The 27,201-nt window shown below is 37.5% G+C and overlaps 40 non-coding genes across 40 annotated transcripts; all 40 read left to right on the top strand.

Moving 5' to 3' along the window:
- Nucleotides 1-321: 321 nt before the first annotated feature.
- Nucleotides 322-393, top strand: trnac-gca (transfer RNA cysteine (anticodon GCA)). Its single transcript has one exon. It is a non-coding gene; the product is annotated as a tRNA-Cys (tRNA).
- Nucleotides 394-999: 606 nt separating this feature from the next.
- trnac-gca (transfer RNA cysteine (anticodon GCA)) lies at nucleotides 1,000-1,071 on the top strand. The gene has a single exon. It is a non-coding gene; the product is annotated as a tRNA-Cys (tRNA).
- Nucleotides 1,072-1,676: 605 nt separating this feature from the next.
- trnac-gca (transfer RNA cysteine (anticodon GCA)) lies at nucleotides 1,677-1,748 on the top strand. Its single transcript has one exon. It is a non-coding gene; the product is annotated as a tRNA-Cys (tRNA).
- A 606-nt stretch (nucleotides 1,749-2,354) lies between these two features.
- Nucleotides 2,355-2,426, top strand: trnac-gca (transfer RNA cysteine (anticodon GCA)). Its single transcript has one exon. It is a non-coding gene; the product is annotated as a tRNA-Cys (tRNA).
- Nucleotides 2,427-3,032: 606 nt separating this feature from the next.
- trnac-gca (transfer RNA cysteine (anticodon GCA)) lies at nucleotides 3,033-3,104 on the top strand. The gene has a single exon. It is a non-coding gene; the product is annotated as a tRNA-Cys (tRNA).
- Nucleotides 3,105-3,710: 606 nt separating this feature from the next.
- Nucleotides 3,711-3,782, top strand: trnac-gca (transfer RNA cysteine (anticodon GCA)). Its single transcript has one exon. It is a non-coding gene; the product is annotated as a tRNA-Cys (tRNA).
- A 606-nt stretch (nucleotides 3,783-4,388) lies between these two features.
- Nucleotides 4,389-4,460, top strand: trnac-gca (transfer RNA cysteine (anticodon GCA)). Its single transcript has one exon. It is a non-coding gene; the product is annotated as a tRNA-Cys (tRNA).
- A 606-nt stretch (nucleotides 4,461-5,066) lies between these two features.
- trnac-gca (transfer RNA cysteine (anticodon GCA)) lies at nucleotides 5,067-5,138 on the top strand. The gene has a single exon. It is a non-coding gene; the product is annotated as a tRNA-Cys (tRNA).
- A 606-nt stretch (nucleotides 5,139-5,744) lies between these two features.
- trnac-gca (transfer RNA cysteine (anticodon GCA)) lies at nucleotides 5,745-5,816 on the top strand. The gene has a single exon. It is a non-coding gene; the product is annotated as a tRNA-Cys (tRNA).
- Nucleotides 5,817-6,422: 606 nt separating this feature from the next.
- On the top strand, nucleotides 6,423-6,494 carry trnac-gca (transfer RNA cysteine (anticodon GCA)). The gene has a single exon. It is a non-coding gene; the product is annotated as a tRNA-Cys (tRNA).
- Nucleotides 6,495-7,100: 606 nt separating this feature from the next.
- Nucleotides 7,101-7,172, top strand: trnac-gca (transfer RNA cysteine (anticodon GCA)). The gene has a single exon. It is a non-coding gene; the product is annotated as a tRNA-Cys (tRNA).
- Nucleotides 7,173-7,778: 606 nt separating this feature from the next.
- Nucleotides 7,779-7,850, top strand: trnac-gca (transfer RNA cysteine (anticodon GCA)). Its single transcript has one exon. It is a non-coding gene; the product is annotated as a tRNA-Cys (tRNA).
- Nucleotides 7,851-8,550: 700 nt separating this feature from the next.
- Nucleotides 8,551-8,622, top strand: trnac-gca (transfer RNA cysteine (anticodon GCA)). The gene has a single exon. It is a non-coding gene; the product is annotated as a tRNA-Cys (tRNA).
- A 606-nt stretch (nucleotides 8,623-9,228) lies between these two features.
- trnac-gca (transfer RNA cysteine (anticodon GCA)) lies at nucleotides 9,229-9,300 on the top strand. The gene has a single exon. It is a non-coding gene; the product is annotated as a tRNA-Cys (tRNA).
- A 606-nt stretch (nucleotides 9,301-9,906) lies between these two features.
- Nucleotides 9,907-9,978, top strand: trnac-gca (transfer RNA cysteine (anticodon GCA)). Its single transcript has one exon. It is a non-coding gene; the product is annotated as a tRNA-Cys (tRNA).
- A 606-nt stretch (nucleotides 9,979-10,584) lies between these two features.
- trnac-gca (transfer RNA cysteine (anticodon GCA)) lies at nucleotides 10,585-10,656 on the top strand. The gene has a single exon. It is a non-coding gene; the product is annotated as a tRNA-Cys (tRNA).
- A 606-nt stretch (nucleotides 10,657-11,262) lies between these two features.
- Nucleotides 11,263-11,334, top strand: trnac-gca (transfer RNA cysteine (anticodon GCA)). Its single transcript has one exon. It is a non-coding gene; the product is annotated as a tRNA-Cys (tRNA).
- A 606-nt stretch (nucleotides 11,335-11,940) lies between these two features.
- Nucleotides 11,941-12,012, top strand: trnac-gca (transfer RNA cysteine (anticodon GCA)). Its single transcript has one exon. It is a non-coding gene; the product is annotated as a tRNA-Cys (tRNA).
- A 606-nt stretch (nucleotides 12,013-12,618) lies between these two features.
- trnac-gca (transfer RNA cysteine (anticodon GCA)) lies at nucleotides 12,619-12,690 on the top strand. Its single transcript has one exon. It is a non-coding gene; the product is annotated as a tRNA-Cys (tRNA).
- A 606-nt stretch (nucleotides 12,691-13,296) lies between these two features.
- Nucleotides 13,297-13,368, top strand: trnac-gca (transfer RNA cysteine (anticodon GCA)). The gene has a single exon. It is a non-coding gene; the product is annotated as a tRNA-Cys (tRNA).
- A 606-nt stretch (nucleotides 13,369-13,974) lies between these two features.
- On the top strand, nucleotides 13,975-14,046 carry trnac-gca (transfer RNA cysteine (anticodon GCA)). Its single transcript has one exon. It is a non-coding gene; the product is annotated as a tRNA-Cys (tRNA).
- Nucleotides 14,047-14,652: 606 nt separating this feature from the next.
- trnac-gca (transfer RNA cysteine (anticodon GCA)) lies at nucleotides 14,653-14,724 on the top strand. Its single transcript has one exon. It is a non-coding gene; the product is annotated as a tRNA-Cys (tRNA).
- A 606-nt stretch (nucleotides 14,725-15,330) lies between these two features.
- On the top strand, nucleotides 15,331-15,402 carry trnac-gca (transfer RNA cysteine (anticodon GCA)). Its single transcript has one exon. It is a non-coding gene; the product is annotated as a tRNA-Cys (tRNA).
- A 607-nt stretch (nucleotides 15,403-16,009) lies between these two features.
- On the top strand, nucleotides 16,010-16,081 carry trnac-gca (transfer RNA cysteine (anticodon GCA)). Its single transcript has one exon. It is a non-coding gene; the product is annotated as a tRNA-Cys (tRNA).
- Nucleotides 16,082-16,687: 606 nt separating this feature from the next.
- On the top strand, nucleotides 16,688-16,759 carry trnac-gca (transfer RNA cysteine (anticodon GCA)). The gene has a single exon. It is a non-coding gene; the product is annotated as a tRNA-Cys (tRNA).
- Nucleotides 16,760-17,365: 606 nt separating this feature from the next.
- On the top strand, nucleotides 17,366-17,437 carry trnac-gca (transfer RNA cysteine (anticodon GCA)). Its single transcript has one exon. It is a non-coding gene; the product is annotated as a tRNA-Cys (tRNA).
- Nucleotides 17,438-18,043: 606 nt separating this feature from the next.
- trnac-gca (transfer RNA cysteine (anticodon GCA)) lies at nucleotides 18,044-18,115 on the top strand. Its single transcript has one exon. It is a non-coding gene; the product is annotated as a tRNA-Cys (tRNA).
- A 606-nt stretch (nucleotides 18,116-18,721) lies between these two features.
- On the top strand, nucleotides 18,722-18,793 carry trnac-gca (transfer RNA cysteine (anticodon GCA)). The gene has a single exon. It is a non-coding gene; the product is annotated as a tRNA-Cys (tRNA).
- A 606-nt stretch (nucleotides 18,794-19,399) lies between these two features.
- Nucleotides 19,400-19,471, top strand: trnac-gca (transfer RNA cysteine (anticodon GCA)). Its single transcript has one exon. It is a non-coding gene; the product is annotated as a tRNA-Cys (tRNA).
- Nucleotides 19,472-20,077: 606 nt separating this feature from the next.
- On the top strand, nucleotides 20,078-20,149 carry trnac-gca (transfer RNA cysteine (anticodon GCA)). Its single transcript has one exon. It is a non-coding gene; the product is annotated as a tRNA-Cys (tRNA).
- A 605-nt stretch (nucleotides 20,150-20,754) lies between these two features.
- trnac-gca (transfer RNA cysteine (anticodon GCA)) lies at nucleotides 20,755-20,826 on the top strand. The gene has a single exon. It is a non-coding gene; the product is annotated as a tRNA-Cys (tRNA).
- A 606-nt stretch (nucleotides 20,827-21,432) lies between these two features.
- Nucleotides 21,433-21,504, top strand: trnac-gca (transfer RNA cysteine (anticodon GCA)). Its single transcript has one exon. It is a non-coding gene; the product is annotated as a tRNA-Cys (tRNA).
- Nucleotides 21,505-22,110: 606 nt separating this feature from the next.
- trnac-gca (transfer RNA cysteine (anticodon GCA)) lies at nucleotides 22,111-22,182 on the top strand. Its single transcript has one exon. It is a non-coding gene; the product is annotated as a tRNA-Cys (tRNA).
- A 606-nt stretch (nucleotides 22,183-22,788) lies between these two features.
- Nucleotides 22,789-22,860, top strand: trnac-gca (transfer RNA cysteine (anticodon GCA)). The gene has a single exon. It is a non-coding gene; the product is annotated as a tRNA-Cys (tRNA).
- A 606-nt stretch (nucleotides 22,861-23,466) lies between these two features.
- trnac-gca (transfer RNA cysteine (anticodon GCA)) lies at nucleotides 23,467-23,538 on the top strand. Its single transcript has one exon. It is a non-coding gene; the product is annotated as a tRNA-Cys (tRNA).
- Nucleotides 23,539-24,144: 606 nt separating this feature from the next.
- trnac-gca (transfer RNA cysteine (anticodon GCA)) lies at nucleotides 24,145-24,216 on the top strand. The gene has a single exon. It is a non-coding gene; the product is annotated as a tRNA-Cys (tRNA).
- Nucleotides 24,217-24,822: 606 nt separating this feature from the next.
- Nucleotides 24,823-24,894, top strand: trnac-gca (transfer RNA cysteine (anticodon GCA)). Its single transcript has one exon. It is a non-coding gene; the product is annotated as a tRNA-Cys (tRNA).
- A 606-nt stretch (nucleotides 24,895-25,500) lies between these two features.
- trnac-gca (transfer RNA cysteine (anticodon GCA)) lies at nucleotides 25,501-25,572 on the top strand. The gene has a single exon. It is a non-coding gene; the product is annotated as a tRNA-Cys (tRNA).
- Nucleotides 25,573-26,178: 606 nt separating this feature from the next.
- Nucleotides 26,179-26,250, top strand: trnac-gca (transfer RNA cysteine (anticodon GCA)). Its single transcript has one exon. It is a non-coding gene; the product is annotated as a tRNA-Cys (tRNA).
- Nucleotides 26,251-26,856: 606 nt separating this feature from the next.
- On the top strand, nucleotides 26,857-26,928 carry trnac-gca (transfer RNA cysteine (anticodon GCA)). Its single transcript has one exon. It is a non-coding gene; the product is annotated as a tRNA-Cys (tRNA).
- Nucleotides 26,929-27,201: the final 273 nt, after the last annotated feature.

Genomic DNA, 27,201 nt, shown 5'->3' with positions numbered 1-27,201 from the left:
CAAATCCTGGTTCCCTCTTGAATCATGTACTTTCTATGTGTATCTTGAGAGAGGGAGTGCTCCTTTTTTGGTTATGTTACTCAATCTAAAATGTCCCTCATTAGATGTTTTTTCTCTCTGTCAGACAGTTCCTAACAGAGATGGAATTGCAATAGTCTTAGGTTCAAGAGGTCTCAGGTTCAAATCCTATAGTCAACATGAAATCAAATACTTTATGGGTATGTTGTCAAAGAGAGAGTGTTATGTATTAGGTTATGTAGATCTCCAGCTAAAATGTACCTTATTCGGGAATTTTTCCACCTTTAGATAGTTTCTAGCAGAGGGGGTGTAGCTCAGTGGTAGAGCATTTGACTGCAGATCAAGAGGTCGCAGGTTCAAATCCTGGTGCCCCCTTAAAATCAAGTGCTTTCTAAGAGTATAATTAGGGTTAGAGTACATCTTTTAAAATTATGTTACTCAATCAAAAATGTCCCTAATTAGATGGTTTTTCTCTCAGTTGAACCGTTCCTAAAAGAGGTGGAAGTGCAATAGACTTCAGATCATGAGGTCTCAGGATCAAATCCTATTGTCAACTTGAAATCAAATATTTTATGGGTACACTTTGAAAGAGAGAGTGTTCTTTATTAGGTTATGTAGATCGCCCTCTGAAATGTCCCTTATTAGACAATTTGTCAGGATCAAATCCTGGTTCCCCCTTGAATCATGTACTTTCTATGTGTATCTTGAGAGAGCGAGTGCTCCTTTTTTGGTTATGTTACTCAATCTAAAATGTCCCTCATTAGATGTTTTTTCTCTCTGTCAGACAGTTCCTAACAGAGATGGAATTGCAATAGTCTTAGGTTCAAGAGGTCTCAGGTTCAAATCCTATAGTCAACATGAAATCAAATACTTTATGGGTATGTTGTCAAAGAGAGAGTGTTATGTATTAGGTTATGTAGATCTCCAGCTAAAATGTACCTTATTCGAGAATTTTTCCGCCTTTAGATAGTTTCTAGCAGAGGGGCTATAGCTCAGTGGTAGAGCATTTGACTGCAGATCAAGAGGTCCCAGGTTCAAATCCTGGTGCCCCCTTAAAATCAAGTGCTTTCTAAGAGTATAATTAGGGTTAGAGTACACCTTTTAAAATTATGTTACTCAATCTAAAATGTCCCTAATTAGATGGTTTTTCTCTCAGTTGAACCGTTCCTAAAAGAGGTGGAAGTGCAATAGACTTCAGATCTTGAGGTCTCAGGATCAAATCCTATTGTCAACTTGAAATCAAATATTTTATGGGTACGCTTTGAAAGAGAGAGTGTTCTTTATTAGGTTATGTAGATCGCCCTCTGAAATGTCCCTTATTAGACAATTTGTCAGGATCAAATCCTGGTTCCCCCTTGAATCATGTACTTTCTATGTGTATCTTGAGAGAGGGAGTGCTCCTTTTTTGGTTATGTTACTCAATCTAAAATGTCCCTCATTAGATGTTTTTTCTCTCTGTCAGACAGTTCCTAACAGAGTGGAATTGCAATAGTCTTAGGTTCAAGAGGTCTCAGGTTCAAATCCTATAGTCAACATGAAATCAAATACTTTATGGGTATGTTGTCAAAGAGAGAGTGTTATGTATTAGGTTATGTAGATCTCCAGCTAAAATGTACCTTATTCGAGAATTTTTCCGCCTTTAGATAGTTTCTAGCAGAGGGGGTATAGCTCAGTGGTAGAGCATTTGACTGCAGATCAAGAGGTCCCAGGTTCAAATCCTGGTGCCCCCTTAAAATCAAGTGCTTTCTAAGAGTATAATTAGGGTTAGAGTACACCTTTTAAAATTATGTTACTCAATCAAAAATGTCCCTAATTAGATGGTTTTTCTCTCAGTTGAACCGTTCCTAAAAGAGGTGGAAGTGCAATAGACTTCAGATCATGAGGTCTCAGGATCAAATCCTATTGTCAACTTGAAATCAAATATTTTATGGGTACGCTTTGAAAGAGAGAGTGTTCTTTATTAGGTTATGTAGATCGCCCTCTGAAATGTCCCTTATTAGACAATTTGTCAGGATCAAATCCTGGTTCCCCCTTGAATCATGTACTTTCTATGTGTATCTTGAGAGAGCGAGTGCTCCTTTTTTGGTTATGTTACTCAATCTAAAATGTCCCTCATTAGATGTTTTTTCTCTCTGTCAGACAGTTCCTAACAGAGATGGAATTGCAATAGTCTTAGGTTCAAGAGGTCTCAGGTTCAAATCCTATAGTCAACATGAAATCAAATACTTTATGGGTATGTTGTCAAAGAGAGAGTGTTATGTATTAGGTTATGTAGATCTCCAGCTAAAATGTACCTTATTCGAGAATTTTTCCGCCTTTAGATAGTTTCTAGCAGAGGGGGTATAGCTCAGTGGTAGAGCATTTGACTGCAGATCAAGAGGTCGCAGGTTCAAATCCTGGTGCCCCCTTAAAATCAAGTGCTTTCTAAGAGTATAATTAGGGTTAGAGTACATCTTTTAAAATTATGTTACTCAATCAAAAATGTCCCTAATTAGATGGTTTTTCTCTCAGTTGAACCGTTCCTAAAAGAGGTGGAAGTGCAATAGACTTCAGATCATGAGGTCTCAGGATCAAATCCTATTGTCAACTTGAAATCAAATATTTTATGGGTACGCTTTGAAAGAGAGAGTGTTCTTTATTAGGTTATGTAGATCGCCCTCTGAAATGTCCCTTATTAGACAATTTGTCAGGATCAAATCCTGGTTCCCCCTTGAATCATGTACTTTCTATGTGTATCTTGAGAGAGGGAGTGCTCCTTTTTTGGTTATGTTACTCAATCTAAAATGTCCCTCATGAGATGTTTTTTCTCTCTGTCAGACAGTTCCTAACAGAGGTGGAATTGCAATAGTCTTAGGATCAAGAGGTCTCAGGTTCAAATCCTATAGTCAACATGAAATCAAATACTTTATGGGTATGTTTTCAAAGAGAGAGTGTTATGTATTAGGTTATGTAGATCTCCAGCTAAAATGTACCTTATTAGAGAATTTTTCCGCCTTTAGATAGTTTCTAGCAGAGGGGGTATAGCTCAGTGGTAGAGCATTTGACTGCAGATCAAGAGGTCCCAGGTTCAAATCCTGGTGCCCCCTTAAAATCAAGTGCTTTCTAAGAGTATAATTGGGGTTAGAGTACACCTTTTAAAATTATGTTACTCAATCTAAAATGTCCCTAATTAGATGGTTTTTCTCTCAGTTGAACCGTTCCTAAAAGAGGTGGAAGTGCAATAGACTTCAGATCATGAGGTCTCAGGATCAAATCCTATTGTCAACTTGAAATCAAATATTTTATGGGTACGCTTTGAAAGAGAGAGTGTTCTTTATTAGGTTATGTAGATCGCCCTCTGAAATGTCCCTTATTAGACAATTTGTCAGGATCAAATCCTGGTTCCCTCTTGAATCATGTACTTTCTATGTGTATCTTGAGAGAGGGAGTGCTCCTTTTTTGGTTATGTTACTCAATCTAAAATGTCCCTCATTAGATGTTTTTTCTCTCTGTCAGACAGTTCCTAACAGAGATGGAATTGCAATAGTCTTAGGTTCAAGAGGTCTCAGGTTCAAATCCTATAGTCAACATGAAATCAAATACTTTATGGGTATGTTGTCAAAGAGAGAGTGTTATGTATTAGGTTATGTAGATCTCCAGCTAAAATGTACCTTATTCGAGAATTTTTCCACCTTTAGATAGTTTCTAGCAGAGGGGGTATAGCTCAGTGGTAGAGCATTTGACTGCAGATCAAGAAGTCCCAGGTTCAAATCCTGGTGCCCCCTTAAAATCAAGTGCTTTCTAAGAGTATAATTAGGGTTAGAGTACATCTTTTAAAATTATGTTACTCAATCAAAAATGTCCCTAATTAGATGGTTTTTCTCTCAGTTGAACCGTTCCTAAAAGAGGTGGAAGTGCAATAGACTTCAGATCATGAGGTCTCAGGATCAAATCCTATTGTCAACTTGAAATCAAATATTTTATGGGTACGCTTTGAAAGAGAGAGTGTTCTTTATTAGGTTATGTAGATCGCCCTCTGAAATGTCCCTTATTAGACAATTTGTCAGGATCAAATCCTGGTTCCCCCTTGAATCATGTACTTTCTATGTGTATCTTGAGAGAGCGAGTGCTCCTTTTTTGGTTATGTTACTCAATCTAAAATGTCCCTCATTAGATGTTTTTTCTCTCTGTCAGACAGTTCCTAACAGAGATGGAATTGCAATAGTCTTAGGTTCAAGAGGTCTCAGGTTCAAATCCTATAGTCAACATGAAATCAAATACTTTATGGGTATGTTGTCAAAGAGAGAGTGTTATGTATTAGGTTATGTAGATCTCCAGCTAAAATGTACCTTATTCGGGAATTTTTCCGCCTTTAGATAGTTTCTAGCAGAGGGGGTATAGCTCAGTGGTAGAGCATTTGACTGCAGATCAAGAGGTCGCAGGTTCAAATCCTGGTGCCCCCTTAAAATCAAGTGCTTTCTAAGAGTATAATTAGGGTTAGAGTACACCTTTTAAAATTATGTTACTCAATCAAAAATGTCCCTAATTAGATGGTTTTTCTCTCAGTTGAACCGTTCCTAAAAGAGGTGGAAGTGCAATAGACTTCAGATCATGAGGTCTCAGGATCAAATCCTATTGTCAACTTGAAATCAAATATTTTATGGGTACGCTTTGAAAGAGAGAGTGTTCTTTATTAGGTTATGTAGATCGCCCTCTGAAATGTCCCTTATTAGACAATTTGTCAGGATCAAATCCTGGTTCCCCCTTGAATCATGTACTTTCTATGTGTATCTTGAGAGAGGGAGTGCTCCTTTTTTGGTTATGTTACTCAATCTAAAATGTCCCTCATTAGATGTTTTTTCTCTCTGTCAGACAGTTCCTAACAGAGATGGAATTGCAATAGTCTTAGGTTCAAGAGGTCTCAGGTTCAAATCCTATAGTCAACATGAAATCAAATACTTTATGGGTATGTTGTCAAAGAGAGAGTGTTATGTATTAGGTTATGTAGATCTCCAGCTAAAATGTACCTTATTCGAGAATTTTTCCGCCTTTAGATAGTTTCTAGCAGAGGGGGTATAGCTCAGTGGTAGAGCATTTGACTGCAGATCAAGAGGTCCCAGGTTCAAATCCTGGTGCCCCCTTAAAATCAAGTGCTTTCTAAGAGTATAATTAGGGTTAGAGTACATCTTTTAAAATTATGTTACTCAATCAAAAATGTCCCTAATTAGATGGTTTTTCTCTCAGTTGAACCGTTCCTAAAAGAGGTGGAAGTGCAATAGACTTCAGATCATGAGGTCTCAGGATCAAATCCTATTGTCAACTTGAAATCAAATATTTTATGGGTACGCTTTGAAAGAGAGAGTGTTCTTTATTAGGTTATGTAGATCGCCCTCTGAAATGTCCCTTATTAGACAATTTGTCAGGATCAAATCCTGGTTCCCCCTTGAATCATGTACTTTCTATGTGTATCTTGAGAGAGCGAGTGCTCCTTTTTTGGTTATGTTACTCAATCTAAAATGTCCCTCATTAGATGTTTTTTCTCTCTGTCAGACAGTTCCTAACAGAGATGGAATTGCAATAGTCTTAGGTTCAAGAGGTCTCAGGTTCAAATCCTATAGTCAACATGAAATCAAATACTTTATGGGTATGTTGTCAAAGAGAGAGTGTTATGTATTAGGTTATGTAGATCTCCAGCTAAAATGTACCTTATTCGGGAATTTTTCCGCCTTTAGATAGTTTCTAGCAGAGGGGGTATAGCTCAGTGGTAGAGCATTTGACTGCAGATCAAGAGGTCGCAGGTTCAAATCCTGGTGCCCCCTTAAAATCAAGTGCTTTCTAAGAGTATAATTAGGGTTAGAGTACATCTTTTAAAATTATGTTACTCAATCAAAAATGTCCCTAATTAGATGGTTTTTCTCTCAGTTGAACCGTTCCTAAAAGAGGTGGAAGTGCAATAGACTTCAGATCATGAGGTCTCAGGATCAAATCCTATTGTCAACTTGAAATCAAATATTTTATGGGTACACTTTGAAAGAGAGAGTGTTCTTTATTAGGTTATGTAGATCGCCCTCTGAAATGTCCCTTATTAGACAATTTGTCAGGATCAAATCCTGGTTCCCCCTTGAATCATGTACTTTCTATGTGTATCTTGAGAGAGGGAGTGCTCCTTTTTTGGTTATGTTACTCAATCTAAAATGTCCCTCATTAGATGTTTTTTCTCTCTGTCAGACAGTTCCTAACAGAGATGGAATTGCAATAGTCTTAGGTTCAAGAGGTCTCAGGTTCAAATCCTATAGTCAACATGAAATCAAATACTTTATGGGTATGTTGTCAAAGAGAGAGTGTTATGTATTAGGTTATGTAGATCTCCAGCTAAAATGTAACTTATTCGAGAATTTTTCCGCCTTTAGATAGTTTCTAGCAGAGGGGCTATAGCTCAGTGGTAGAGCATTTGACTGCAGATCAAGAGGTCCCAGGTTCAAATCCTGGTGCCCCCTTAAAATCAAGTGCTTTCTAAGAGTATAATTAGGGTTAGAGTACACCTTTTAAAATTATGTTACTCAATCAAAAATGTCCCTAATTAGATGGTTTTTCTCTCAGTTGAACCCTTCCTAAAAGAGGTGGAAGTGCAATAGACTTCAGATCATGAGGTCTCAGGATCAAATCCTATTGTCAACTTGAAATCAAATATTTTATGGGTACGCTTTGAAAGAGAGAGTGTTCTTTATTAGGTTATGTAGATCGCCCTCTGAAATGTCCCTTATTAGACAATTTGTCAGGATCAAATCCTGGTTCCCCCTTGAATCATGTACTTTCTATGTGTATCTTGAGAGAGGGAGTGCTCCTTTTTTGGTTATGTTACACAATCTAAAATGTCCCTCATTAGATGTTTTTTCTCTCTGTCAGACAGTTCCTAACAGAGATGGAATTGCAATAGTCTTAGGTTCAAGAGGTCTCAGGTTCAAATCCTATAGTCAACATGAAATCAAATACTTTATGGGTATGTTGTCAAAGAGAGAGTGTTATGTATTAGGTTATGTAGATCTCCAGCTAAAATGTACCTTATTCGAGAATTTTTCCGCCTTTAGATAGTTTCTAGCAGAGGCGGTATAGCTCAGTGGTAGAGCATTTGACTGCAGATCAAGAGGTCCCAGGTTCAAATCCTGGTGCCCCCTTAAAATCAAGTGCATTCTAAGAGTATAATTAGGGTTAGAGTACACCTTTTAAAATTATGTTACTCAATCAAAAATGTCCCTAATTAGATGCTTTTTCTCTCAGTTGAACCGTTCCTAAAAGAGGTGGAAGTGCAATAGACTTCACATCATGAGGTCTCAGGATCAAATCCTATTGTCAACTTGAAATCAAATATTTTATGGGTACGCTTTGAAAGAGAGCGTGTTCTTTATTAGGTTATGTAGATCGCCCTCTGAAATGTCCCTTATTAGACAATTTGTCAGGATCAAATCCTGGTTCCCCCTTGAATCATGTACTTTCTATGTGTATCTTGAGAGAGGGAGTGCTCCTTTTTTGGTTATGTTACTCAATCTAAAATGTCCCTCATGAGATGTTTTTTCTCTCTGTCAGACAGTTCCTAACAGAGGTGGAATTGCAATAGTCTTAGGATCAAGAGGTCTCAGGTTCAAATCCTATAGTCAACATGAAATCAAATACTTTATGGGTATGTTTTCAAAGAGAGAGTGTTATGTATTAGGTTATGTAGATCTCCAGCTAAAATGTACCTTATTAGAGAATTTTTCCGCCTTTAGATAGTTTCTAGCAGAGGGGGTATAGCTCAGTGGTAGAGCATTTGACTGCAGATCAAGAGGTCCCAGGTTCAAATCCTGGTGCCCCCTTAAAATCAAGTGCTTTCTAAGAGTATAATTAGGGTTAGAGTACACCTTTTAAAATTATGTTACTCAATCCCAGGTTCAAATCCTGGTGCCCCCTTAAAATCAAGTGCTTTCTAAGAGTATAATTGGGGTTAGAGTACACCTTTTAAAATTATGTTACTCAATCTAAAATGTCCCTAATTAGATGGTTTTTCTCTCAGTTGAACCGTTCCTAAAAGAGGTGGAAGTGCAATAGACTTCAGATCATGAGGTCTCAGGATCAAATCCTATTGTCAACTTGAAATCAAATATTTTATGGGTACGCTTTGAAAGAGAGAGTGTTCTTTATTAGGTTATGTAGATCGCCCTCTGAAATGTCCCTTATTAGACAATTTGTCAGGATCAAATCCTGGTTCCCTCTTGAATCATGTACTTTCTATGTGTATCTTGAGAGAGGGAGTGCTCCTTTTTTGGTTATGTTACTCAATCTAAAATGTCCCTCATTAGATGTTTTTTCTCTCTGTCAGACAGTTCCTAACAGAGATGGAATTGCAATAGTCTTAGGTTCAAGAGGTCTCAGGTTCAAATCCTATAGTCAACATGAAATCAAATACTTTATGGGTATGTTGTCAAAGAGAGAGTGTTATGTATTAGGTTATGTAGATCTCCAGCTAAAATGTACCTTATTCGAGAATTTTTCCACCTTTAGCTAGTTTCTAGCAGAGGGGGTATAGCTCAGTGGTAGAGCATTTGACTGCAGATCAAGAAGTCCCAGGTTCAAATCCTGGTGCCCCCTTAAAATCAAGTGCTTTCTAAGAGTATAATTAGGGTTAGAGTACATCTTTTAAAATTATGTTACTCAATCAAAAATGTCCCTAATTAGATGGTTTTTCTCTCAGTTGAACCGTTCCTAAAAGAGGTGGAAGTGCAATAGACTTCAGATCATGAGGTCTCAGGATCAAATCCTATTGTCAACTTGAAATCAAATATTTTATGGGTACGCTTTGAAAGAGAGAGTGTTCTTTATTAGGTTATGTAGATCGCCCTCTGAAATGTCCCTTATTAGACAATTTGTCAGGATCAAATCCTGGTTCCCCCTTGAATCATGTACTTTCTATGTGTATCTTGAGAGAGCGAGTGCTCCTTTTTTGGTTATGTTACTCAATCTAAAATGTCCCTCATTAGATGTTTTTTCTCTCTGTCAGACAGTTCCTAACAGAGATGGAATTGCAATAGTCTTAGGTTCAAGAGGTCTCAGGTTCAAATCCTATAGTCAACATGAAATCAAATACTTTATGGGTATGTTGTCAAAGAGAGAGTGTTATGTATTAGGTTATGTAGATCTCCAGCTAAAATGTACCTTATTCGGGAATTTTTCCGCCTTTAGATAGTTTCTAGCAGAGGGGGTATAGCTCAGTGGTAGAGCATTTGACTGCAGATCAAGAGGTCGCAGGTTCAAATCCTGGTGCCCCCTTAAAATCAAGTGCTTTCTAAGAGTATAATTAGGGTTAGAGTACATCTTTTAAAATTATGTTACTCAATCAAAAATGTCCCTAATTAGATGGTTTTTCTCTCAGTTGAACCGTTCCTAAAAGAGGTGGAAGTGCAATAGACTTCAGATCATGAGGTCTCAGGATCAAATCCTATTGTCAACTTGAAATCAAATATTTTATGGGTACACTTTGAAAGAGAGAGTGTTCTTTATTAGGTTATGTAGATCGCCCTCTGAAATGTCCCTTATTAGACAATTTGTCAGGATCAAATCCTGGTTCCCCCTTGAATCATGTACTTTCTATGTGTATCTTGAGAGAGGGAGTGCTCCTTTTTTGGTTATGTTACTCAATCTAAAATGTCCCTCATTAGATGTTTTTTCTCTCTGTCAGACAGTTCCTAACAGAGATGGAATTGCAATAGTCTTAGGTTCAAGAGGTCTCAGGTTCAAATCCTATAGTCAACATGAAATCAAATACTTTATGGGTATGTTGTCAAAGAGAGAGTGTTATGTATTAGGTTATGTAGATCTCCAGCTAAAATGTAACTTATTCGAGAATTTTTCCGCCTTTAGATAGTTTCTAGCAGAGGGGCTATAGCTCAGTGGTAGAGCATTTGACTGCAGATCAAGAGGTCCCAGGTTCAAATCCTGGTGCCCCCTTAAAATCAAGTGCTTTCTAAGAGTATAATTAGGGTTAGAGTACACCTTTTAAAATTATGTTACTCAATCAAAAATGTCCCTAATTAGATGGTTTTTCTCTCAGTTGAACCCTTCCTAAAAGAGGTGGAAGTGCAATAGACTTCAGATCATGAGGTCTCAGGATCAAATCCTATTGTCAACTTGAAATCAAATATTTTATGGGTACGCTTTGAAAGAGAGAGTGTTCTTTATTAGGTTATGTAGATCGCCCTCTGAAATGTCCCTTATTAGACAATTTGTCAGGATCAAATCCTGGTTCCCCCTTGAATCATGTACTTTCTATGTGTATCTTGAGAGAGGGAGTGCTCCTTTTTTGGTTATGTTACACAATCTAAAATGTCCCTCATTAGATGTTTTTTCTCTCTGTCAGACAGTTCCTAACAGAGATGGAATTGCAATAGTCTTAGGTTCAAGAGGTCTCAGGTTCAAATCCTATAGTCAACATGAAATCAAATACTTTATGGGTATGTTGTCAAAGAGAGAGTGTTATGTATTAGGTTATGTAGATCTCCAGCTAAAATGTACCTTATTCGAGAATTTTTCCGCCTTTAGATAGTTTCTAGCAGAGGCGGTATAGCTCAGTGGTAGAGCATTTGACTGCAGATCAAGAGGTCCCAGGTTCAAATCCTGGTGCCCCCTTAAAATCAAGTGCATTCTAAGAGTATAATTAGGGTTAGAGTACACCTTTTAAAATTATGTTACTCAATCAAAAATGTCCCTAATTAGATGCTTTTTCTCTCAGTTGAACCGTTCCTAAAAGAGGTGGAAGTGCAATAGACTTCACATCATGAGGTCTCAGGATCAAATCCTATTGTCAACTTGAAATCAAATATTTTATGGGTACGCTTTGAAAGAGAGCGTGTTCTTTATTAGGTTATGTAGATCGCCCTCTGAAATGTCCCTTATTAGACAATTTGTCAGGATCAAATCCTGGTTCCCCCTTGAATCATGTACTTTCTATGTGTATCTTGAGAGAGGGAGTGCTCCTTTTTTGGTTATGTTACTCAATCTAAAATGTCCCTCATGAGATGTTTTTTCTCTCTGTCAGACAGTTCCTAACAGAGGTGGAATTGCAATAGTCTTAGGATCAAGAGGTCTCAGGTTCAAATCCTATAGTCAACATGAAATCAAATACTTTATGGGTATGTTTTCAAAGAGAGAGTGTTATGTATTAGGTTATGTAGATCTCCAGCTAAAATGTACCTTATTAGAGAATTTTTCCGCCTTTAGATAGTTTCTAGCAGAGGGGGTATAGCTCAGTGGTAGAGCATTTGACTGCAGATCAAGAGGTCCCAGGTTCAAATCCTGGTGCCCCCTTAAAATCAAGTGCTTTCTAAGAGTATAATTGGGGTTAGAGTACACCTTTTAAAATTATGTTACTCAATCTAAAATGTCCCTAATTAGATGGTTTTTCTCTCAGTTGAACCGTTCCTAAAAGAGGTGGAAGTGCAATAGACTTCAGATCATGAGGTCTCAGGATCAAATCCTATTGTCAACTTGAAATCAAATATTTTATGGGTACGCTTTGAAAGAGAGAGTGTTCTTTATTAGGTTATGTAGATCGCCCTCTGAAATGTCCCTTATTAGACAATTTGTCAGGATCAAATCCTGGTTCCCTCTTGAATCATGTACTTTCTATGTGTATCTTGAGAGAGGGAGTGCTCCTTTTTTGGTTATGTTACTCAATCTAAAATGTCCCTCATTAGATGTTTTTTCTCTCTGTCAGACAGTTCCTAACAGAGATGGAATTGCAATAGTCTTAGGTTCAAGAGGTCTCAGGTTCAAATCCTATAGTCAACATGAAATCAAATACTTTATGGGTATGTTGTCAAAGAGAGAGTGTTATGTATTAGGTTATGTAGATCTCCAGCTAAAATGTACCTTATTCGAGAATTTTTCCACCTTTAGCTAGTTTCTAGCAGAGGGGGTATAGCTCAGTGGTAGAGCATTTGACTGCAGATCAAGAAGTCCCAGGTTCAAATCCTGGTGCCCCCTTAAAATCAAGTGCTTTCTAAGAGTATAATTAGGGTTAGAGTACATCTTTTAAAATTATGTTACTCAATCAAAAATGTCCCTAATTAGATGGTTTTTCTCTCAGTTGAACCGTTCCTAAAAGAGGTGGAAGTGCAATAGACTTCAGATCATGAGGTCTCAGGATCAAATCCTATTGTCAACTTGAAATCAAATATTTTATGGGTACGCTTTGAAAGAGAGAGTGTTCTTTATTAGGTTATGTAGATCGCCCTCTGAAATGTCCCTTATTAGACAATTTGTCAGGATCAAATCCTGGTTCCCCCTTGAATCATGTACTTTCTATGTGTATCTTGAGAGAGCGAGTGCTCCTTTTTTGGTTATGTTACTCAATCTAAAATGTCCCTCATTAGATGTTTTTTCTCTCTGTCAGACAGTTCCTAACAGAGATGGAATTGCAATAGTCTTAGGTTCAAGAGGTCTCAGGTTCAAATCCTATAGTCAACATGAAATCAAATACTTTATGGGTATGTTGTCAAAGAGAGAGTGTTATGTATTAGGTTATGTAGATCTCCAGCTAAAATGTACCTTATTCGGGAATTTTTCCGCCTTTAGATAGTTTCTAGCAGAGGGGGTATAGCTCAGTGGTAGAGCATTTGACTGCAGATCAAGAGGTCGCAGGTTCAAATCCTGGTGCCCCCTTAAAATCAAGTGCTTTCTAAGAGTATAATTAGGGTTAGAGTACATCTTTTAAAATTATGTTACTCAATCAAAAATGTCCCTAATTAGATGGTTTTTCTCTCAGTTGAACCGTTCCTAAAAGAGGTGGAAGTGCAATAGACTTCAGATCATGAGGTCTCAGGATCAAATCCTATTGTCAACTTGAAATCAAATATTTTATGGGTACACTTTGAAAGAGAGAGTGTTCTTTATTAGGTTATGTAGATCGCCCTCTGAAATGTCCCTTATTAGACAATTTGTCAGGATCAAATCCTGGTTCCCCCTTGAATCATGTACTTTCTATGTGTATCTTGAGAGAGGGAGTGCTCCTTTTTTGGTTATGTTACTCAATCTAAAATGTCCCTCATTAGATGTTTTTTCTCTCTGTCAGACAGTTCCTAACAGAGATGGAATTGCAATAGTCTTAGGTTCAAGAGGTCTCAGGTTCAAATCCTATAGTCAACATGAAATCAAATACTTTATGGGTATGTTGTCAAAGAGAGAGTGTTATGTATTAGGTTATGTAGATCTCCAGCTAAAATGTACCTTATTCGAGAATTTTTCCGCCTTTAGATAGTTTCTAGCAGAGGGGCTATAGCTCAGTGGTAGAGCATTTGACTGCAGATCAAGAGGTCCCAGGTTCAAATCCTGGTGCCCCCTTAAAATCAAGTGCTTTCTAAGAGTATAATTAGGGTTAGAGTACACCTTTTAAAATTATGTTACTCAATCAAAAATGTCCCTAATTAGATGGTTTTTCTCTCAGTTGAACCGTTCCTAAAAGAGGTGGAAGTGCAATAGACTTCAGATCATGAGGTCTCAGGATCAAATCCTATTGTCAACTTGAAATCAAATATTTTATGGGTACGCTTTGAAAGAGAGAGTGTTCTTTATTAGGTTATGTAGATCGCCCTCTGAAATGTCCCTTATTAGACAATTTGTCAGGATCAAATCCTGGTTCCCCCTTGAATCATGTACTTTCTATGTGTATCTTGAGAGAGGGAGTGCTCCTTTTTTGGTTATGTTACTCAATCTAAAATGTCCCTCATTAGATGTTTTTTCTCTCTGTCAGACAGTTCCTAACAGAGATGGAATTGCAATAGTCTTAGGTTCAAGAGGTCTCAGGTTCAAATCCTATAGTCAACATGAAATCAAATACTTTATGGGTATGTTGTCAAAGAGAGAGTGTTATGTATTAGGTTATGTAGATCTCCAGCTAAAATGTACCTTATTCGAGAATTTTTCCGCCTTTAGATAGTTTCTAGCAGAGGGGGTATAGCTCAGTGGTAGAGCATTTGACTGCAGATCAAGAGGTCCCAGGTTCAAATCCTGGTGCCCCCTTAAAATCAAGTGCTTTCTAAGAGTATAATTAGGGTTAGAGTACACCTTTTAAAATTATGTTACTCAATCAAAAATGTCCCTAATTAGATGGTTTTTCTCTCAGTTGAACCGTTCCTAAAAGAGGTGGAAGTGCAATAGACTTCAGATCATGAGGTCTCAGGATCAAATCCTATTGTCAACTTGAAATCAAATATTTTATGGGTACGCTTTGAAAGAGAGAGTGTTCTTTATTAGGTTATGTAGATCGCCCTCTGAAATGTCCCTTATTAGACAATTTGTCAGGATCAAATCCTGGTTCCCCCTTGAATCATGTACTTTCTATGTGTATCTTGAGAGAGGGAGTGCTCCTTTTTTGGTTATGTTACTCAATCTAAAATGTCCCTCATTAGATGTTTTTTCTCTCTGTCAGACAGTTCCTAACAGAGATGGAATTGCAATAGTCTTAGGTTCAAGAGGTCTCAGGTTCAAATCCTATAGTCAACATGAAATCAAATACTTTATGGGTATGTTGTCAAAGAGAGAGTGTTATGTATTAGGTTATGTAGATCTCCAGCTAAAATGTACCTTATTCGAGAATTTTTCCGCCTTTAGATAGTTTCTAGCAGAGGGGGTATAGCTCAGTGGTAGAGCATTTGACTGCAGATCAAGAGGTCCCAGGTTCAAATCCTGGTGCCCCCTTAAAATCAAGTGCTTTCTAAGAGTATAATTAGGGTTAGAGTACACCTTTTAAAATTATGTTACTCAATCAAAAATGTCCCTAATTAGATGTTTTTTCTCTCAGTTGAACCGTTCCTAAAAGAGGTGGAAGTGCAATAGACTTCAGATCATGAGGTCTCAGGATCAAATCCTATTGTCAACTTGAAATCAAATATTTTATGGGTACGCTTTGAAAGAGAGAGTGTTCTTTATTAGGTTATGTAGATCGCCCTCTGAAATGTCCCTTATTAGACAATTTGTCAGGATCAAATCCTGGTTCCCCCTTGAATCATGTACTTTCTATGTGTATCTTGAGAGAGGGAGTGCTCCTTTTTTGGTTATGTTACTCAATCTAAAATGTCCCTCATTAGATGTTTTTTCTCTCTGTCAGACAGTTCCTAACAGAGATGGAATTGCAATAGTCTTAGGTTCAAGAGGTCTCAGGTTCAAATCCTATAGTCAACATGAAATCAAATACTTTATGGGTATGTTGTCAAAGAGAGAGTGTTATGTATTAGGTTATGTAGATCTCCAGCTAAAATGTACCTTATTCGAGAATTTTTCCGCCTTTAGATAGTTTCTAGCAGAGGGGGTATAGCTCAGTGGTAGAGCATTTGACTGCAGATCAAGAGGTCCCAGGTTCAAATCCTGGTGCCACCTTAAAATCAAGTGCTTTCTAAGAGTATAATTAGGGTTAGAGTACACCTTTTAAAATTATGTTACTCAATCAAAAATGTCCCTAATTAGATGGTTTTTCTCTCAGTTGAACCGTTCCTAAAAGAGGTGGAAGTGCAATAGACTTCAGATCATGAGGTCTCAGGATCAAATCCTATTGTCAACTTGAAATCAAATATTTTATGGGTACGCTTTGAAAGAGAGAGTGTTCTTTATTAGGTTATGTAGATCGCCCTCTGAAATGTCCCTTATTAGACAATTTGTCAGGATCAAATCCTGGTTCCCTCCTTGAATCATGTACTTTCTATGTGTATCTTGAGAGAGGGAGTGCTCCTTTTTTGGTTATGTTACTCAATCTAAAATGTCCCTCATTAGATGTTTTTTCTCTCTGTCAGACAGTTCCTAACAGAGATGGAATTGCAATAGTCTTAGGTTCAAGAGGTCTCAGGTTCAAATCCTATAGTCAACATGAAATCAAATACTTTATGGGTATGTTGTCAAAGAGAGAGTGTTATGTATTAGGTTATGTAGATCTCCAGCTAAAATGTACCTTATTCGAGAATTTTTCCGCCTTTAGATAGTTTCTAGCAGAGGGGGTATAGCTCAGTGGTAGAGCATTTGACTGCAGATCAAGAGGTCCCAGGTTCAAATCCTGGTGCCCCCTTAAAATCAAGTGCTTTCTAAGAGTATAATTAGGGTTAGAGTACACCTTTTAAAATTATGTTACTCAATCAAAAATGTCCCTAATTAGATGGTTTTTCTCTCAGTTGAACCGTTCCTAAAAGAGGTGGAAGTGCAATAGACTTCAGATCATGAGGTCTCAGGATCAAATCCTATTGTCAACTTGAAATCAAATATTTTATGGGTACGCTTTGAAAGAGAGAGTGTTCTTTATTAGGTTATGTAGATCGCCCTCTGAAATGTCCCTTATTAGACAATTTGTCAGGATCAAATCCTGGTTCCCCCTTGAATCATGTACTTTCTATGTGTATCTTGAGAGAGGGAGTGCTCCTTTTTTGGTTATGTTACTCAATCTAAAATGTCCCTCATTAGATGTTTTTTCTCTCTGTCAGACAGTTCCTAACAGAGATGGAATTGCAATAGTCTTAGGTTCAAGAGGTCTCAGGTTCAAATCCTATAGTCAACATGAAATCAAATACTTTATGGGTATGTTGTCAAAGAGAGAGTGTTATGTATTAGGTTATGTAGATCTCCAGCTAAAATGTACCTTATTCGAGAATTTTTCCGCCTTTAGATAGTTTCTAGCAGAGGGGGTATAGCTCAGTGGTAGAGCATTTGACTGCAGATCAAGAGGTCCCAGGTTCAAATCCTGGTGCCCCCTTAAAATCAAGTGCTTTCTAAGAGTATAATTAGGGTTAGAGTACACCTTTTAAAATTATGTTACTCAATCAAAAATGTCCCTAATTAGATGTTTTTTCTCTCAGTTGAACCCTTCCTAAAAGAGGTGGAAGTGCAATAGACTTCAGATCATGAGGTCTCAGGATCAAATCCTATTGTCAACTTGAAATCAAATATTTTATGGGTACGCTTTGAAAGAGAGAGTGTTCTTTATTAGGTTATGTAGATCGCCCTCTGAAATGTCCCTTATTAGACAATTTGTCAGGATCAAATCCTGGTTCCCCCTTGAATCATGTACTTTCTATGTGTATCTTGAGAGAGGGAGTGCTCCTTTTTTGGTTATGTTACTCAATCTAAAATGTCCCTCATTAGATGTTTTTTCTCTCTGTCAGACAGTTCCTAACAGAGATGGAATTGCAATAGTCTTAGGTTCAAGAGGTCTCAGGTTCAAATCCTATAGTCAACATGAAATCAAATACTTTATGGGTATGTTGTCAAAGAGAGAGTGTTATGTATTAGGTTATGTAGATCTCCAGCTAAAATGTACCTTATTCGAGAATTTTTCCGCCTTTAGATAGTTTCTAGCAGAGGGGGTATAGCTCAGTGGTAGAGCATTTGACTGCAGATCAAGAGGTCCCAGGTTCAAATCCTGGTGCCCCCTTAAAATCAAGTGCTTTCTAAGAGTATAATTAGGGTTAGAGTACACCTTTTAAAATTATGTTACTCAATCAAAAATGTCCCTAATTAGATGTTTTTTCTCTCAGTTGAACCGTTCCTAAAAGAGGTGGAAGTGCAATAGACTTCAGATCATGAGGTCTCAGGATCAAATCCTATTGTCAACTTGAAATCAAATATTTTATGGGTACGCTTTGAAAGAGAGAGTGTTCTTTATTAGGTTATGTAGATCGCCCTCTGAAATGTCCCTTATTAGACAATTTGTCAGGATCAAATCCTGGTTCCCCCTTGAATCATGTACTTTCTATGTGTATCTTGAGAGAGGGAGTGCTCCTTTTTTGGTTATGTTACTCAATCTAAAATGTCCCTCATTAGATGTTTTTTCTCTCTGTCAGACAGTTCCTAACAGAGATGGAATTGCAATAGTCTTAGGTTCAAGAGGTCTCAGGTTCAAATCCTATAGTCAACATGAAATCAAATACTTTATGGGTATGTTGTCAAAGAGAGAGTGTTATGTATTAGGTTATGTAGATCTCCAGCTAAAATGTACCTTATTCGAGAATTTTTCCGCCTTTAGATAGTTTCTAGCAGAGGGGGTATAGCTCAGTGGTAGAGCATTTGACTGCAGATCAAGAGGTCCCAGGTTCAAATCCTGGTGCCCCCTTAAAATCAAGTGCTTTCTAAGAGTATAATTAGGGTTAGAGTACACCTTTTAAAATTATGTTACTCAATCAAAAATGTCCCTAATTAGATGGTTTTTCTCTCAGTTGAACCGTTCCTAAAAGAGGTGGAAGTGCAATAGACTTCAGATCATGAGGTCTCAGGATCAAATCCTATTGTCAACTTGAAATCAAATATTTTATGGGTACGCTTTGAAAGAGAGAGTGTTCTTTATTAGGTTATGTAGATCGCCCTCTGAAATGTCCCTTATTAGACAATTTGTCAGGATCAAATCCTGGTTCCCTCTTGAATCATGTACTTTCTATGTGTATCTTGAGAGAGGGAGTGCTCCTTTTTTGGTTATGTTACTCAATCTAAAATGTCCCTCATTAGATGTTTTTTCTCTCTGTCAGACAGTTCCTAACAGAGATGGAATTGCAATAGTCTTAGGTTCAAGAGGTCTCAGGTTCAAATCCTATAGTCAACATGAAATCAAATACTTTATGGGTATGTTGTCAAAGAGAGAGTGTTATGTATTAGGTTATGTAGATCTCCAGCTAAAATGTACCTTATTCGAGAATTTTTCCGCCTTTAGATAGTTTCTAGCAGAGGGGGTATAGCTCAGTGGTAGAGCATTTGACTGCAGATCAAGAGGTCCCAGGTTCAAATCCTGGTGCCCCCTTAAAATCAAGTGCTTTCTAAGAGTATAATTAGGGTTAGAGTACACCTTTTAAAATTATGTTACTCAATCAAAAATGTCCCTAATTAGATGGTTTTTCTCTCAGTTGAACCGTTCCTAAAAGAGGTGGAAGTGCAATAGACTTCAGATCATGAGGTCTCAGGATCAAATCCTATTGTCAACTTGAAATCAAATATTTTATGGGTACGCTTTGAAAGAGAGAGTGTTCTTTATTAGGTTATGTAGATCGCCCTCTGAAATGTCCCTTATTAGACAATTTGTCAGGATCAAATCCTGGTTCCCTCTTGAATCATGTACTTTCTATGTGTATCTTGAGAGAGGGAGTGCTCCTTTTTTGGTTATGTTACTCAATCTAAAATGTCCCTCATTAGATGTTTTTTCTCTCTGTCAGACAGTTCCTAACAGAGATGGAATTGCAATAGTCTTAGGTTCAAGAGGTCTCAGGTTCAAATCCTATAGTCAACATGAAATCAAATACTTTATGGGTATGTTGTCAAAGAGAGAGTGTTATGTATTAGGTTATGTAGATCTCCAGCTAAAATGTACCTTATTCGAGAATTTTTCCGCCTTTAGATAGTTTCTAGCAGAGGGGGTATAGCTCAGTGGTAGAGCATTTGACTGCAGATCAAGAAGTCCCAGGTTCAAATCCTGGTGCCCCCTTAAAATCAAGTGCTTTCTAAGAGTATAATTAGGGTTAGAGTACATCTTTTAAAATTATGTTACTCAATCAAAAATGTCCCTAATTAGATGGTTTTTCTCTCAGTTGAACCGTTCCTAAAAGAGGTGGAAGTGCAATAGACTTCAGATCATGAGGTCTCAGGATCAAATCCTATTGTCAACTTGAAATCAAATATTTTATGTGTACGCTTTGAAAGAGAGAGTGTTCTTTATTAGGTTATGTAGATCGCCCTCTGAAATGTCCCTTATTAGACAATTTGTCAGGATCAAATCCTGGTTCCCCCTTGAATCATGTACTTTCTATGTGTATCTTGAGAGAGGGAGTGCTCCTTTTTTGGTTATGTTACTCAATCTAAAATGTCCCTCATTAGATGTTTTTTCTCTCTGTCAGACAGTTCCTAACAGAGATGGAATTGCAATAGTCTTAGGTTCAAGAGGTCTCAGGTTCAAATCCTATAGTCAACATGAAATCAAATACTTTATGGGTATGTTGTCAAAGAGAGAGTGTTATGTATTAGGTTATGTAGATCTCCAGCTAAAATGTACCTTATTCGAGAATTTTTCCGCCTTTAGATAGTTTCTAGCAGAGGCGGTATAGCTCAGTGGTAGAGCATTTGACTGCAGATCAAGAGGTCCCAGGTTCAAATCCTGGTGCCCCCTTAAAATCAAGTGCTTCCTAAGAGTATAATTAGGGTTAGAGTACACTTTTTAAAATTATGTTACTCAATCTAAAATGTCCCTAATTAGATGGTTTTTCTCTCAGTTGAACCGTTCCTAAAAGAGGTGGAAGTGCAATAGACTTCAGATCATGAGGTCTCAGGATCAAATCCTATTGTCACCTTGAAATCAAATATTTTATGGGTACGCTTTGAAAGAGACAGTGTTCTTTATTAGGTTATGTAGATCGCCCTCTGAAATGTCCCTTATTAGACAATTTGTCAGGATCAAATCCTGGTTCCCTCTTGAATCATGTACTTTCTATGTGTATCTTGAGAGAGGGAGTGCTCCTTTTTTGGTTATGTTACTCAATCTAAAATGTCCCTCATTAGATGTTTTTTCTCTCTGTCAGACAGTTCCTAACAGAGATGGAATTGCAATAGTCTTAGGTTCAAGAGGTCTCAGGTTGAAATCCTATAGTCAACATGAAATCAAATACTTTATGGGTATGTTGTCAAAGAGAGAGTGTTATGTATTAGGTTATGTAGATCTCCAGCTAAAATGTACCTTATTCGAGAATTTTTCCCCTTTAGATAGTTTCTAGCAGAGGCGGTATAGCTCAGTGGTAGAGCATTTGACTGCAGATCAAGAGGTCCCAGGTTCAAATCCTGGTGCCACCTTAAAATCAAGTGCTTTCTAAGAGTATAATTAGGGTTAGAGTACACCTTTTAAAATTATGTTACTCAATCAAAAATGTCCCTAATTAGATGGTTTTTCTCTCAGTTGAACCGTTCCTAAAAGAGGTGGAAGTGCAATAGACTTCAGATCATGAGGTCTCAGGATCAAATCCTATTGTCAACTTGAAATCAAATATTTTATGGGTACGCTTTGAAAGAGAGAGTGTTCTTTATTAGGTTATGTAGATCGCCCTCTGAAATGTCCCTTATTAGACAATTTGTCAGGATCAAATCCTGGTTCCCTCTTGAATCATGTACTTTCTATGTGTATCTTGAGAGAGGGAGTGCTCCTTTTTTGGTTATGTTACTCAATCTAAAATGTCCCTCATTAGATGTTTTTTCTCTCTGTCAGACAGTTCCTAACAGAGATGGAATTGCAATAGTCTTAGGTTCAAGAGGTCTCAGGTTCAAATCCTATAGTCAACATGAAATCAAATACTTTATGGGTATGTTGTCAAAGAGAGAGTGTTATGTATTAGGTTATGTAGATCTCCAGCTAAAATGTACCTTATTCGAGAATTTTTCCACCTTTAGATAGTTTCTAGCAGAGGGGGTATAGCTCAGTGGTAGAGCATTTGACTGCAGATCAAGAAGTCCCAGGTTCAAATCCTGGTGCCCCCTTAAAATCAAGTGCTTTCTAAGAGTATAATTAGGGTTAGAGTACATCTTTTAAAATTATGTTACTCAATCAAAAATGTCCCTAATTAGATGGTTTTTCTCTCAGTTGAACCGTTCCTAAAAGAGGTGGAAGTGCAATAGACTTCAGATCATGAGGTCTCAGGATCAAATCCTATTGTCAACTTGAAATCAAATATTTTATGGGTACGCTTTGAAAGAGAGAGTGTTCTTTATTAGGTTATGTAGATCGCCCTCTGAAATGTCCCTTATTAGACAATTTGTCAGGATCAAATCCTGGTTCCCCCTTGAATCATGTACTTTCTATGTGTATCTTGAGAGAGCGAGTGCTCCTTTTTTGGTTATGTTACTCAATCTAAAATGTCCCTCATTAGATGTTTTTTCTCTCTGTCAGACAGTTCCTAACAGAGATGGAATTGCAATAGTCTTAGGTTCAAGAGGTCTCAGGTTCAAATCCTATAGTCAACATGAAATCAAATACTTTATGGGTATGTTGTCAAAGAGAGAGTGTTATGTATTAGGTTATGTAGATCTCCAGCTAAAATGTACCTTATTCGGGAATTTTTCCGCCTTTAGATAGTTTCTAGCAGAGGGGGTATAGCTCAGTGGTAGAGCATTTGACTGCAGATCAAGAGGTCGCAGGTTCAAATCCTGGTGCCCCCTTAAAATCAAGTGCTTTCTAAGAGTATAATTAGGGTTAGAGTACATCTTTTAAAATTATGTTACTCAATCAAAAATGTCCCTAATTAGATGGTTTTTCTCTCAGTTGAACCGTTCCTAAAAGAGGTGGAAGTGCAATAGACTTCAGATCATGAGGTCTCAGGATCAAATCCTATTGTCAACTTGAAATCAAATATTTTATGGGTACACTTTGAAAGAGAGAGTGTTCTTTATTAGGTTATGTAGATCGCCCTCTGAAATGTCCCTTATTAGACAATTTGTCAGGATCAAATCCTGGTTCCCCCTTGAATCATGTACTTTCTATGTGTATCTTGAGAGAGGGAGTGCTCCTTTTTTGGTTATGTTACTCAATCTAAAATGTCCCTCATTAGATGTTTTTTCTCTCTGTCAGACAGTTCCTAACAGAGATGGAATTGCAATAGTCTTAGGTTCAAGAGGTCTCAGGTTCAAATCCTATAGTCAACATGAAATCAAATACTTTATGGGTATGTTGTCAAAGAGAGAGTGTTATGTATTAGGTTATGTAGATCTCCAGCTAAAATGTACCTTATTCGAGAATTTTTCCCCCTTTAGATAGTTTCTAGCAGAGGGGCTATAGCTCAGTGGTAGAGCATTTGACTGCAGATCAAGAGGTCCCAGGTTCAAATCCTGGTGCCCCCTTAAAATTAAGTGCTTTCTAAGAGTATAATTAGGGTTAGAGTACACCTTTTAAAATTATGTTACTCAATCAAAAATGTCCCTAATTAGATGGTTTTTCTCTCAGTTGAACCCTTCCTAAAAGAGGTGGAAGTGCAATAGACTTCAGATCATGAGGTCTCAGGATCAAATCCTATTGTCAACTTGAAATCAAATATTTTATGGGTACGCTTTGAAAGAGAGAGTGTTCTTTATTAGGTTATGTAGATCGCCCTCTGAAATGTCCCTTATTAGACAATTTGTCAGGATCAAATCCTGGTTCCCCCTTGAATCATGTACTTTCTATGTGTATCTTGAGAGAGGGAGTGCTCCTTTTTTGGTTATGTTACACAATCTAAAATGTCCCTCATTAGATGTTTTTTCTCTCTGTCAGACAGTTCCTAACAGAGATGGAATTGCAATAGTCTTAGGTTCAAGAGGTCTCAGGTTCAAATCCTATAGTCAACATGAAATCAAATACTTTATGGGTATGTTGTCAAAGAGAGAGTGTTATGTATTAGTTTATGTAGATCTCCAGCTATAATGTACCTTATTCGAGAAATTTTCCGACTTTAGATAGTTTTTAGCAGAGGGGGTATAGCTCAGTGGTAGAGCATTTGACTGCAGATCAAGAGGTCCCAGGCTCAAATCCTGGTGCCACCTTAAAATCAAGTGCTTTCTAAGAGTATAATTAGGGTTAGAGTACTCCTTTTAAAATTATGTTACTCAATCAAAAATGTCCCTAATTAGATGGTTTTTCTCTCAGTTGAACCGTTCCTAAAAGAGGTGGAAGTGCAATAGACTTCAGATCATGAGGTCTCAGGATCAAATCCTATTGTCAACTTGAAATCAAATATTTTATGGGTACGCTTTGAAAGAGAGAGTGTTCTTTATTAGGTTATGTAGATCGCCCTCTGAAATGTCCCTTATTAGACAATTTGTCAGGATCAAATCCTGGTTCCCCCTTGAATCATGTACTTTCTATGTATATCTTGAGAGAGGGAGTGCTCCTTTTTTGGTTATGTTACACAATCTAAAATGTCCCTCATTAGATGTTTTTTCTCTCTGTCAGACAGTTCCTAACAGAGATGGAATTGCAATAGTCTTAGGTTCAAGAGGTCTCAGGTTCAAATCCTATAGTCAACATGAAATCAAATACTTTATGGGTATGTTGTCAAAGAGAGAGTGTTATGTATTAGGTTATGTAGATCTCCAGCTAAAATGTACCTTATTCGGGAATTTTTCCGCCTTTAGATAGTTTCTAGCAGAGGGGGTATAGCTCAGTGGTAGAGCATTTGACTGCAGATCAAGAGGTCGCAGGTTCAAATCCTGGTGCCCCCTTAAAATCAAGTGCTTTCTAAGAGTATAATTAGGGTTAGAGTACATCTTTTAAAATTATGTTACTCAATCAAAAATGTCCCTAATTAGATGGTTTTTCTCTCAGTTGAACCGTTCCTAAAAGAGGTGGAAGTGCAATAGACTTCAGATCATGAGGTCTCAGGATCAAATCCTATTGTCAACTTGAAATCAAATATTTTATGGGTACACTTTGAAAGAGAGAGTGTTCTTTATTAGGTTATGTAGATCGCCCTCTGAAATGTCCCTTATTAGACAATTTGTCAGGATCAAATCCTGGTTCCCCCTTGAATCATGTACTTTCTATGTGTATCTTGAGAGAGGGAGTGCTCCTTTTTTGGTTATGTTACTCAATCTAAAATGTCCCTCATTAGATGTTTTTTCTCTCTGTCAGACAGTTCCTAACAGAGATGGAATTGCAATAGTCTTAGGTTCAAGAGGTCTCAGGTTCAAATCCTATAGTCAACATGAAATCAAATACTTTATGGGTATGTTGTCAAAGAGAGAGTGTTATGTATTAGGTTATGTAGATCTCCAGCTAAAATGTACCTTATTCGAGAATTTTTCCGCCTTTAGATAGTTTCTAGCAGAGGGGCTATAGCTCAGTGGTAGAGCATTTGACTGCAGATCAAGAGGTCCCAGGTTCAAATCCTGGTGCCCCCTTAAAATCAAGTGCTTTCTAAGAGTATAATTAGGGTTAGAGTACACCTTTTAAAATTATGTTACTCAATCAAAAATGTCCCTAATTAGATGGTTTTTCTCTCAGTTGAACCCTTCCTAAAAGAGGTGGAAGTGCAATAGACTTCAGATCATGAGGTCTCAGGATCAAATCCTATTGTCAACTTGAAATCAAATATTTTATGGGTACACTTTGAAAGAGAGAGTGTTCTTTATTAGGTTATGTAGATCGCCCTCTGAAATGTCCCTTATTAGACAATTTGTCAGGATCAAATCCTGGTTCCCCCTTGAATCATGTACTTTCTATGTGTATCTTGAGAGAGGGAGTGCTCCTTTTTTGGTTATGTTACTCAATCTAAAATGTCCCTCATTAGATGTTTTTTCTCTCTGTCAGACAGTTCCTAACAGAGATGGAATTGCAATAGTCTTAGGTTCAAGAGGTCTCAGGTTCAAATCCTATAGTCAACATGAAATCAAATACTTTATGGGTATGTTGTCAAAGAGAGAGTGTTATGTATTAGGTTATGTAGATCTCCAGCTAAAATGTACCTTATTCGAGAATTTTTCCCCCTTTAGATAGTTTCTAGCAGAGGGGCTATAGCTCAGTGGTAGAGCATTTGACTGCAGATCAAGAGGTCCCAGGTTCAAATCCTGGTGCCCCCTTAAAATTAAGTGCTTTCTAAGAGTATAATTAGGGTTAGAGTACACCTTTTAAAATTATGTTACTCAATCAAAAATGTCCCTAATTAGATGGTTTTTCTCTCAGTTGAACCCTTCCTAAAAGAGGTGGAAGTGCAATAGACTTCAGATCATGAGGTCTCAGGATCAAATCCTATTGTCAACTTGAAATCAAATATTTTATGGGTACGCTTTGAAAGAGAGAGTGTTCTTTATTAGGTTATGTAGATCGCCCTCTGAAATGTCCCTTATTAGACAATTTGTCAGGATCAAATCCTGGTTCCCCCTTGAATCATGTACTTTCTATGTGTATCTTGAGAGAGGGAGTGCTCCTTTTTTGGTTATGTTACACAATCTAAAATGTCCCTCATTAGATGTTTTTTCTCTCTGTCAGACAGTTCCTAACAGAGATGGAATTGCAATAGTCTTAGGTTCAAGAGGTCTCAGGTTCAAATCCTATAGTCAACATGAAATCAAATACTTTATGGGTATGTTGTCAAAGAGAGAGTGTTATGTATTAGGTTATGTAGATCTCCAGCTAAAATGTACCTTATTCGGGAATTTTTCCGCCTTTAGATAGTTTCTAGCAGAGGGGGTATAGCTCAGTGGTAGAGCATTTGACTGCAGATCAAGAGGTCGCAGGTTCAAATCCTGGTGCCCCCTTAAAATCAAGTGCTTTCTAAGAGTATAATTAGGGTTAGAGTACATCTTTTAAAATTATGTTACTCAATCAAAAATGTCCCTAATTAGATGGTTTTTCTCTCAGTTGAACCGTTCCTAAAAGAGGTGGAAGTGCAATAGACTTCAGATCATGAGGTCTCAGGATCAAATCCTATTGTCAACTTGAAATCAAATATTTTATGGGTACACTTTGAAAGAGAGAGTGTTCTTTATTAGGTTATGTAGATCGCCCTCTGAAATGTCCCTTATTAGACAATTTGTCAGGATCAAATCCTGGTTCCCCCTTGAATCATGTACTTTCTATGTGTATCTTGAGAGAGGGAGTGCTCCTTTTTTGGTTATGTTACTCAATCTAAAATGTCCCTCATTAGATGTTTTTTCTCTCTGTCAGACAGTTCCTAACAGAGATGGAATTGCAATAGTCTTAGGTTCAAGAGGTCTCAGGTTCAAATCCTATAGTCAACATGAAATCAAATACTTTATGGGTATGTTGTCAAAGAGAGAGTGTTATGTATTAGGTTATGTAGATCTCCAGCTAAAATGTACCTTATTCGAGAATTTTTCCGCCTTTAGATAGTTTCTAGCAGAGGGGCTATAGCTCAGTGGTAGAGCATTTGACTGCAGATCAAGAGGTCCCAGGTTCAAATCCTGGTGCCCCCTTAAAATCAAGTGCTTTCTAAGAGTATAATTAGGGTTAGAGTACACCTTTTAAAATTATGTTACTCAATCAAAAATGTCCCTAATTAGATGGTTTTTCTCTCAGTTGAACCCTTCCTAAAAGAGGTGGAAGTGCAATAGACTTCAGATCATGAGGTCTCAGGATCAAATCCTATTGTCAACTTGAAATCAAATATTTTATGGGTACGCTTTGAAAGAGAGAGTGTTCTTTATTAGGTTATGTAGATCGCCCTCTGAAATGTCCCTTATTAGACA

This window comes from Salmo salar, chromosome 09, assembly GCF_965601325.2.
Source record: "Salmo salar chromosome 09, fSalSal1, whole genome shotgun sequence".
NCBI lineage: Eukaryota > Metazoa > Chordata > Actinopteri > Salmoniformes > Salmonidae > Salmo > Salmo salar.
The sequence above is the reverse complement of the archived record's forward strand: the minus strand, read 5'-3'. Positions and strand labels throughout refer to the sequence as shown.